At 39.5% G+C, this 9,619-nt stretch overlaps 1 long non-coding RNA gene across 1 annotated transcript; it reads left to right on the top strand.

The window, feature by feature from the left end:
- The first annotated feature begins 320 nt into the window (after positions 1 to 320).
- Positions 321 to 4,567, top strand: LOC104911481. The gene is made up of 3 exons (XR_793936.3): positions 321 to 429; positions 1,562 to 1,698; positions 2,719 to 4,567. It is a non-coding gene; the product is annotated as an uncharacterized LOC104911481 (long non-coding RNA).
- The last annotated feature ends 5,052 nt before the right edge of the window (positions 4,568 to 9,619 follow it).

The raw sequence follows: 9,619 nt of genomic DNA on the forward strand, positions 1-9,619 counted from the left end.
ATTCATTATTCAGTGCTACAAATTACTTAAGGTATCTTCACTATTCCACTTATGCTTTGACTGTCATTATTCTATTATCAGTGCTGTATTTGCAGCTAATGAAAACCTGGGGCATGGATAACATTCCACTTCTAGCTTCTGCCCACATTAGCTGCTATAGCAATGTTTAACCACAGCTTACAGAACCTTCTTGGCAGGTATTCTCATCGCCTTTGCTTGCAAGACAAGCTGTTGAGCCCCAAGTGATGGTTTCACACCTCTGATGAGGTGAATTAACAGCCTATCACAGCTGAAACCCACACTGTTCCCCCCTTCCTGCCCCAGCACTAGCCATTCACTCCTGCCTACAGCACAGAGCTAACAAGATGTTTCTGTGAGCCAGTTTCTTCCATTAAGCAACAAAAAATGGATCTTTTTTTCTGTTGCTGGGTGAGTTATGTAAATTAATAGAAAAGCCTGTTGATAATCAGAGCTGGAACAAAAAAGGAAGGGGACTTGAGATAACAGGAACATATAGATGAGGAAAAGCAGGAGAAAGAAGCTGGGAAGTAAGACTTTCTTCACTGTCATTCACTGTTACTCTTGCCTTCTGTGTGTTACTTCTTTAACATAAGTACAAGCTAAAAAGATCAGAGGGCAGTACAGGCATGTTCCATTTAGTGGCTTTTCTCTGAAATGTGCTTGGTATCTGTCGATGACTCACATCTCAGCCAGAGTCTTCGATTTCAGGGTCTTCTCTTAGTGCAGCCTATGACCAGAATTTGGGCTAACAGCAGTCTTGACAGGTTGTCCTCCAACTGCAGGCATAGCTGAAGGCACAAGTATTCTGCACCCAGGAGCCAACCACCAGCATCTAGCAGTGATTGTCCTTAACTGTGTGTGGCTGGGAAGTATTGGGATGGACAGGAATTGCTTTTCTTTGAAAAGAAGTAACAAAATGTCTGTAATAATAAAAAATAAGTAAGTAAATAAATAGAAGCTGTCAGATTTCATATTTAAAAATCATAAATAATAGGAAATGTTCAGTCATGCAGGTTCTGTAAATAATAGCATACTTTGAGAACTGTAAAACCAATGGAATATCTGGTTCACTCTGCTTAGCTTCTAGCATAAAAAGAGGAGCTGGGAGCACGGTCAAGGAGCTACTGGACCAGCCGTGCTCACATGCTATGGTAGATCTCCAGAGAATGTTGCTGTTCTATTAGTTACAGCAGCACTGACCTCTCCTTGTAAACATCTGTATCAGTGATGGTAAACAGGTGAAAAACTTTCCAAAATGCTTTCAGAAGTAGCAGTAGTTTTTTCCTATTGCTTGTTTTCAGGCTAATCCTGTGGTATGAAATTATATATATCCTTTAAAACCCATGTGAAGCCATCTCATGACCTGACACTTCCGGTATTCCACATCTCGAATTCTGGGCTTAATTCCCCATTATGCATAACTTAGGCCAGCTCTGCCCCATGCGGCTTGTGAAGAAACAGCACAGTCAGATGTAAAAGCTGAAAAAGCTGAGAATAACACATTATTATTATTATTATTTTTGTGACTGTTTTTTTCCAGGTGTTACTTGAGGTTTTCTGAGTCACTGAGCAGCCATACAAGTCAGTGGCCACAAGCACTGGAGAGGGAGACCTACCCATCCTGAAGTACTTGGAGATGGCTGCAAAACTACACAGCTGCATGGCAGCCCATCACAGGTAGTTATGTGGCTGTAGGTGAATCAGCACAAAGTGAAGTGATTAACTCTCAAGATGCTAATTAGAGTGTCGTTAAGTAGTGCTGCAGCTGCTAATGACCTGCAGTGCAATGACTGATGAGACCAGCATACACAGCACTGTGATGAGCAAGATGAGGGTTTTTCTGACTGAGTGCTCTCAAGTACAAACTACCTGAGAGAAAGCATGATGTTACAAGTTTCTGGAATCTTTGTTACTCTATATAACAATTATAAACTCTGGCAGAACGTGAATAATTTTTAAATAATAACTGAAACTAAGAAATCGTAACATTTCCGTTCCCCACCTTTTTGAAGCAAGAGTAGTAGGGATGGGAATTCTAACTGTGGTATTATTCGCTGTCAAGCTGACAAAGTTGCTTAGCCACTTGGTGCCAGATCTTTCATCTGCACCCCTGTGTGATTGCAGCAGCTGCTGCCCAGCTGTTTGCTGACCTTACCTCTGCCTACTGATTAAAAACGTGCATTCCCACAGAGAGAGATTTGGTGGTACCCAAAAGAGCTTGGATCTCCCTGAAAGCTTGTCAGTTATGTCAGCTATGCAGCAGAGCAGCGCTTCCCCAGAGCTGTGAGGTGCCCTTATTGAAGCCTTGGGCAGACCTCACCCCAGTGAGAACCTCTTCCATTTTTTAATATCTAAAATATATACGTTAAAATAGAGGGCTTATATCTCTTTCTCTTAATCATCTATAAATTATTATGCTCCAGATTATGCTATCAGGTAAAGAGAGAAATAATTTCCATGTTATATTCTCTTAGTCACTTTCTAGCAAGTTTAATGTTCCACCTTAGAAAAAAAATGTCAGAATATAAAGGATATCTTTAGCTGTCTGGTAAGTGAATTTTGCAGTGCTCATACATTTTTCACTGCAAATGCGTATTTCAGCAGGAAACCACATAAGACAAATTAGATTTCCTGTTCTGCTCATGAAGAAGCAGAAGGCTCCTGATGTGTCTAGCTAGTTCTTATCTACCCTTACAGGAGAAACAACTCCAACATTAAATTCTTCAACCGTTCTCCATCTGAAGACTGACATGAATGGGTTGAATGACGTCAAATGAGTGCTATCCACTTCTGGAAAATGCTTGTTGCAAAACATAGCTACCAAGACTAACAAAGTGCCATAAATTTGCAGCCTTGCAAGCTGAGTTTAATGTCAGGCAACTTTATCTGAACTCTAAAATAAAAATTTAAACATACAACTATAAATTAAGGTGCTTTTTTAAGTCAGACAGAGAGCTGCTCGTGGCCACATTCTTTTGCCAAGCAGAAGAGTTGAACTCTCTTACTTCCTAGCAACAGCGTCTTATAGCATCATGTAATTCCAAGATGTATCTAAAAGCAGTTTACTTTTCTCTCTCATATAATAACTACAACTTAATGAAAAGAGAGGACTTTTGTTATGACTTAGAATGAAATTTGTAACATTTTGGAGGTTAATCACAGAAATGTGCATGAAGCTCTATAAAACAGAAAACACTTTTTATGTTCAAGTCAAAAAGATAAAAAAATACCAAAACAAAATATCACCTGTGTAATGTGGCACAGTTCTTCACTGATTTGTAGATAATTTTTCTTTAAAAGAAAACAAAGAACAGATTCAAGCAGTAGTTGGACCCTTTGCAACACCTAAATCAGATGGGGACAGGTATGCTTACAAGAACAATGGTGTAGGATTGCTTTCCAGCAAGGTTTAAATTTCATTTTTAAAAATCAATTGCATTTGAAAGTTTCAAACTATATATATTTTTTTGTGTGCGTGCATCCAGATTCTTGTCTACATCAGAAGAACTGTTCTGTGTTAGACTATGTGACACAATTTTGGTGATGTAATGGAGAGTACTCTTAGAAAATTTCCATGTGATACTAAAGTAGATGGGACTGTGTGGGAGCTGAAGGATTAGAATTCAAAATAATTTTGATAAATGGGAGAAATGGTCAGTAATCAATAAGATGAGACCCAATGAAGACAAGTACAAAGTAATCTATTGAGGCAAGAGAAAATCAAATGCATAAATACAAAGTTGACAATAGCAACAGCACTGTAGAAAGAGACCTGGGTGTTACAGTAAACCACATATTGAATATGAGTCAACATTATGAAGCTGATGCAAAGATAGAAAAATTCATCCTGGAACATTTTAATAGATATGCCATATACAAGATAGGGGTACTAATTGTTTTTCTTAACTCACCTCTCTGAAGCCTTGGTTTGGTGTAATTTAATAGGCTAATACAAAAAGAGGTTTAAAAAAAAAGAAGAAGAAGAAGAAGATATTTAAAGATATTTAGGAGATAGAGAATAATTTTTAAAAAGGAAGAATATGCTTGTTCTAAAAATTAAAGCCTGATGGCAGCTGTGGCAGTGTATGATAACCTTCCAACATGTAGAAGGTTCCCATAAACAGGGATGCTGCTGACTGTTTTTCATGATGTTGAGAACAAAACAAAAACAAACTGGTTTTAATTGTAGAAGGAAAGGCTTAGGCTAAAATAGGGAAAACTTCTATAAACAGAAATAGATCATAAAGACATAGTGTAAGCTCCACCATTCAGGTTTTAAGAACAAGGTAGAAAAACAAGCATTAGAGGTTCTCCATTCCTTAGAAGTGGAGGAAGGCAGTATGAGCTCTGCAGTTTTTTCATTCTAGCTACTGTTGTTAATAGTGTCAAAGAAACAGAAATCTTGTAACTTAAATGACCTCTTTTATTTTGATACCATACGTTTTCATAACAATTTCTGACAATGACTTCACTTTCTTATCTACAAAAATAATCATAGAATCATAAAATGGTTTGGGTTGGAAGGGACCTTTAAGATCATCTAGTTCCAACCCCCTGCTTTAGGCAGGGACACCTCCCTCTAGACCAGGTTGCTCAAAGCCCCATCCACTTGGCCTTGAATGTTTCCAGGGAGGGGGCATCCACAACCTCTCTGGACAATCTGTTTCAGTGTCTCACCATTCTCACAGTGAAGAGTTTCTTCCTGATATCTAGTCTAAATCGACCCTCTTCCAGTTTAAAACCATTTCCCCTTGTCCTGTTGCTTCATGCATGCCCCAGTGGCCTGCTCCTTGTAAGTACTAACATCTGCAGAGGGGTTAGATCTGCTGACTTTGAGCTCTCACCGTAGCTTAACATGTCTCCTGATGCCTGCATGTCTTTGATTCCACATATTTATCTTTATTTGGATTTATTTCTGGCCACTTGCAACTGAGGTTTCCCCACTCAGCCTCTCTATACACATCAGATCCAGAATTCAGTTCATATGACACTTCCTGCTGACACCACTGGCGCTGCTTTTATCTCCAGGTAGACTTAACTGTTACTTGAGTAAATTATCTAATGAAACATGTTTGAAGTTTTTGTCTTCTCCTGTGGCATACTTAAATAGATACCATACCCGTTTTAAGGACCTTATTTTCTTAAATACTTCTAGTTTTGTGTAACAGGGCAGTTAAGATCAATATACTAATCTTCACTATCTTGCAGCTACTGTGACAGTGGGATTCAGCTGTAATTACTTCTTAAATCAGATCTTATTTGTTACTTAGAACTAAATCACACCAGCAAAGCTACCTACTGCCTAAAGCAGTCATTTGTGGTAACACAAATTTGGTACTTTTAGCTATATCCTTCTGTGACATATGAGCCACCAATCTTGGGTAGCTGAAATAATCTGTTACTAATAGCTTACTTCCATTTGCATCTTTGTTCACTTCTTCTTTTACAGAGGTTATTCTTCCCTCACCAAATGCACTGACACTCAAATCCAGACAGAAATGGAGTCTCTGGTTCATTCTCAATTTTATCACTTGAGAAATTTCATTAAAACAAAACTGTATCATAGTGAAGAGTGAAGATTAGAGAACATATTTGAGAACTTGAAATTTGCTTGATTTGTTCACTTTCTTTTCTAGATCAAGGGCAGAAGTTCCACCTCACATTTCTCTCCTACACCTACTGTATTTGTGGACTTAAATTTACAGGTATATTAATTGATTTTGCCAAACAAGAAGCAGTGTATTTACAGTCGCATTCCTCATGCAGCATGTTCTGCATTTATTAGTACCAGATTTGTGCAGAACTCAGCCACTGGTAGCATGTATAACATTTGGTTTGCATGTGAGCATGAACTGCAAATTACACAGAGCATAGGATATCCTCTTTACTCTTACTGTGTATTACAGGCGTATAATTAGTCATCCCAGGTTAAACTGAATCCCAGTTTCTGATCTTCTGTTACTCTGTAAGCTGCTTGCCCTGTTCCACTGCAGGTAACATTGGATACGGAGCATCCCACTGTTATTGAAGCACTCAGCAGCTTTCAAAAGCTCGTATAAAGTATTACAGAACTATCACCACACCCATCACCACAGCCTCTGCATTCTTGCAAAGTCTTTGCAAGACAAACTGAGCAAGAAGCATGTGTCTGGGCACGACAGTTGTGCTTTCAGTGCAGATGCATGCAGACTTCCTGACCCAGAGGTGTCATTTCCTGCAAACAACGGGCTGCATAAAGTGAAACAGTGAAGCTGGAGTTACATCAGGTTCAGCTTTCAGTGTAGTCAGATAATGTCACTGACAAAGACAGGATTCCTTTGAGTGTCGTGTCTGGCTCTGTGAAAAGAGTTCTGCCAGCACAGATGAAGCAGTTGAACACTGGAATGAGATTTTTAGCAGTTAAAAGTATAATATTAATGGTTGATTTGTGATAAATTCAGCCCTTTTTTGGTAAGGTAATACTAGTACATCTTGATCAACGTACAGAGGAGGACAACTTCGTCATGTGTTGACCCAAAGCATACTTCCATGCTCTCACAGCATGTCAGGATTGGAAACACATCAGGAAGAAGAACATTTTTGAAAATGAAAGTAATCATTTTGGCAAGTGGTAGTAGATGTTTTTCAGATACTTTCTCAACAACAGCATCACTAAATGGAAAAACAAACAAACAAACAAAAAAAAACCTGCTCTGTACATTCAGCTCTTCAAGCTCTGTATCAAAAGGAAAGAGTAACTGTGTTGCAAGCTGCTGTAGACTGTGGAAGACAAAACCACTGTCAGGTGATCTGGCAAGATGCGGGATGTATAGCTCCTCAAGCTCAAAAAGACTTTGGGTAAGACTTTTTTTCAGTTTCCAAGCACACAAAAGATTGCACATAGAAAAGCACACAGTACAGAACAGTCATCTTAAGGTATGCATGTTAATTCTGTGCTGGATAATGTGAGTCCATGAAAATGGAATCTTTGACCAAACCAGGATAACTCCATTAAAGGCCGTCCTGGAACTGATAAGCATGTAGTGTCCTTAGATTTGCGGCAGAGTAGCTGGACAGCAGCTTGACCTGATGCCCTAAGTAATGTCAGATGGATGTCATGTCTGTATCCTTAGTTAAAGTTCACTTTTACATTGAGTGATGTGAAGTTCATTAATGGTAAGGGTTGATATGGCAAAGGAGTGGGGAGTGAGTGAGCCTTGTCTAGACTGAAATTACTGCATTAATTCTGTTTAGAAAAAAATAAAGGATTGATTCAGTGTCTCAGATTGAATTATTTTCTAACAATTACTGCTGCATCACTATGATATGAAAAAATGCTTGGGAAAACATCAGGCAAAAATCAGGTGCGATGGGTACAGATGTGGTAGGAAGAAAGAAGAACTTTGTGTTTCAGGCTTGTATAAGTTAGGGTCATGACAGTCAGAACTGAAATATTCATTTTTATCATTGGCTTTCCTGGCAGGAGCATTCTTGACCCAGTTCTGTGCTGTTTGGTGTCCCATAGGCTGATCATCTGCAAGGAAATGACACAACAGACAAATTCATTCCTTGAATTCCCATGGTGGTTTTGATAATGTTTTCCACAGACTCTCAGCAGGTCAAATACCTCCGAGTTGGTCCACTTGGGATCATGTGGAGCAAAGCCTAGGGAGTAAGCTTGCCAAACACATGATTTCCCCTGTGGCTGATCCAGGCTCTGTCTGATTGGTAATGCTATGCCGTCACTGAATTCTTCGAAGCTGCTGTTTTTGGAGCCAAGACAGCCTACAACAAAACAGGATTCCAGGAAGGGCCCAAATAAGAGGAAAAATATGCACTCAAACCTGCATATACACAAGGAAAGCAACTTCCTGGAAACATTCAGCTTCTATGACAAAACAGCACCAAGAGTATCAGGGGAGAACAAAAAGACTGGCAAAAGAAACTTTGGGCTAGCCAAAGAAGTTACTTCAGAAATGCAGATATCTGATACCTGATCTTGCATAATCCTGCCAGATTAAAATTATTCCCTCATTTATTTATATATTCTCACCACCAACACCTACCTTACATCAGAATGGTTTTACACCAATCCAACATTTTGTGTTTAAGGGCTGCAGCATTATTAATCCAACCAGCTGCCCTACAACCAGATTTACAGTTTTCTGAAGCCACCGTCTCATTCTTGTCTCTGCTGCTTATAGCTGCTGGCCTCCCAGACCTTTCTGTCCAAATGCAACCTATGTAAGTACTGGCAGATAGTGGAGAGGATAACCAATGAAACTGGAGCATGCAGCCAGCTGTCTCTCCCTCCCCCTTCACGCCCCCATTTTTTTTTTTTCTTTGTAAATATATTTAGGTGTTACTCTGTTAAGCGTGACGAGCCTTGCTGTGCTCAGCAGAGAAACTCCTAAAAGTGTTTAGAAATCTAAGACTGTGTGGTAGGCACAAAATCAATGCAGGCACTAAGGTATATTTTAAAGAATAAAACAAGAGTGACAAAAAGTAGGATATAATTTGAGACTAAAAAGAAGAAAAAGAAGAAAGAAATGCAAAAGGAAGGAGGAAGCAGAAAATAATGGGAAATACAAGATTCAGGGAAGTAAGTACAAAGAGGAGAAATCTGGGAAAAAGGAAGAAAAAATCAGGGTACTATGGAAACTCATCAAAAGAGAGAAAGGCAGAAAATTTAGGACGGATAAGAGAGAAAATTGTACATGTGGATACAGAGATGGGAGAACCAAAAAATTAAAAGCAAGGAGCTAAATCTGCACTGGTTAAACAGAACATTGAGAGAGGTGCCAAGCTGAAAGTCAATTTTATTAGTTTGGGCCCTAGTTCAAACTATGCACTCCCTTCTGATGTGATGCCTGAGCTACACCTTTCCAGGATCCTTATCTTTCGGTTGGCCTCTGCTAACTCAGGTTGTGCTCTGTTTGCAGATATCAACACAGTTTGAGCCTGAAAGGAAGTTGTGACGAAAACTTTTTGCTTAATTTTTCCCTGTTTCTGACACTTTTCCTTCATCTGTCCCAACAGCAGATGGGAACTCCTGTGTCAATGAACACACATCATGAGTTGTAATCTCTTTAAATCAACAGGTAACTTCTGCTGATTTATGTGAGAATCCGCAGGGAGCAACTGGTATGAAGGGTGCACAGGGTGAGCACTGGTTCATGTAGGAATAATGCCAAAAGAGGCGTGCTCAGAAAGCTTAGGTTGGCAGGAAGAATTTGAGCAAGAGTGACATTTGAAATTTGGGAAAGAGTAGGTGGTATAGGAGTGTAACTGTGGATAATAAAGATATAAAAATCACGATGCCCCTACTGAAGCCACCTACACCACCACCACCATCTTTTATCCGCCACTTCAGTCTCACACTGAGCTGAAACGGTGCTTTTACACCCTAGGGCCACATTTCCAAAAGGACTACAGATTCTGAGACACCTGTCTCTCACTGAGACAAAGATGAGTAGCCTGGCTAACTTATCTGCCCATTCCTCATGCAGCCTCTAATTTCAGGAGGTGCATGTGGCACTCTGTGAGGTATTGCTATTAGGTCATCTGGGTGCAAATCATTGTGCTTGTAAGGTTATTTCCTGATGCATCAGTGTGTGAC

Source organism: Meleagris gallopavo, chromosome 6, assembly GCF_000146605.3.
Source record: "Meleagris gallopavo isolate NT-WF06-2002-E0010 breed Aviagen turkey brand Nicholas breeding stock chromosome 6, Turkey_5.1, whole genome shotgun sequence".
Lineage (NCBI taxonomy): Eukaryota > Metazoa > Chordata > Aves > Galliformes > Phasianidae > Meleagris > Meleagris gallopavo.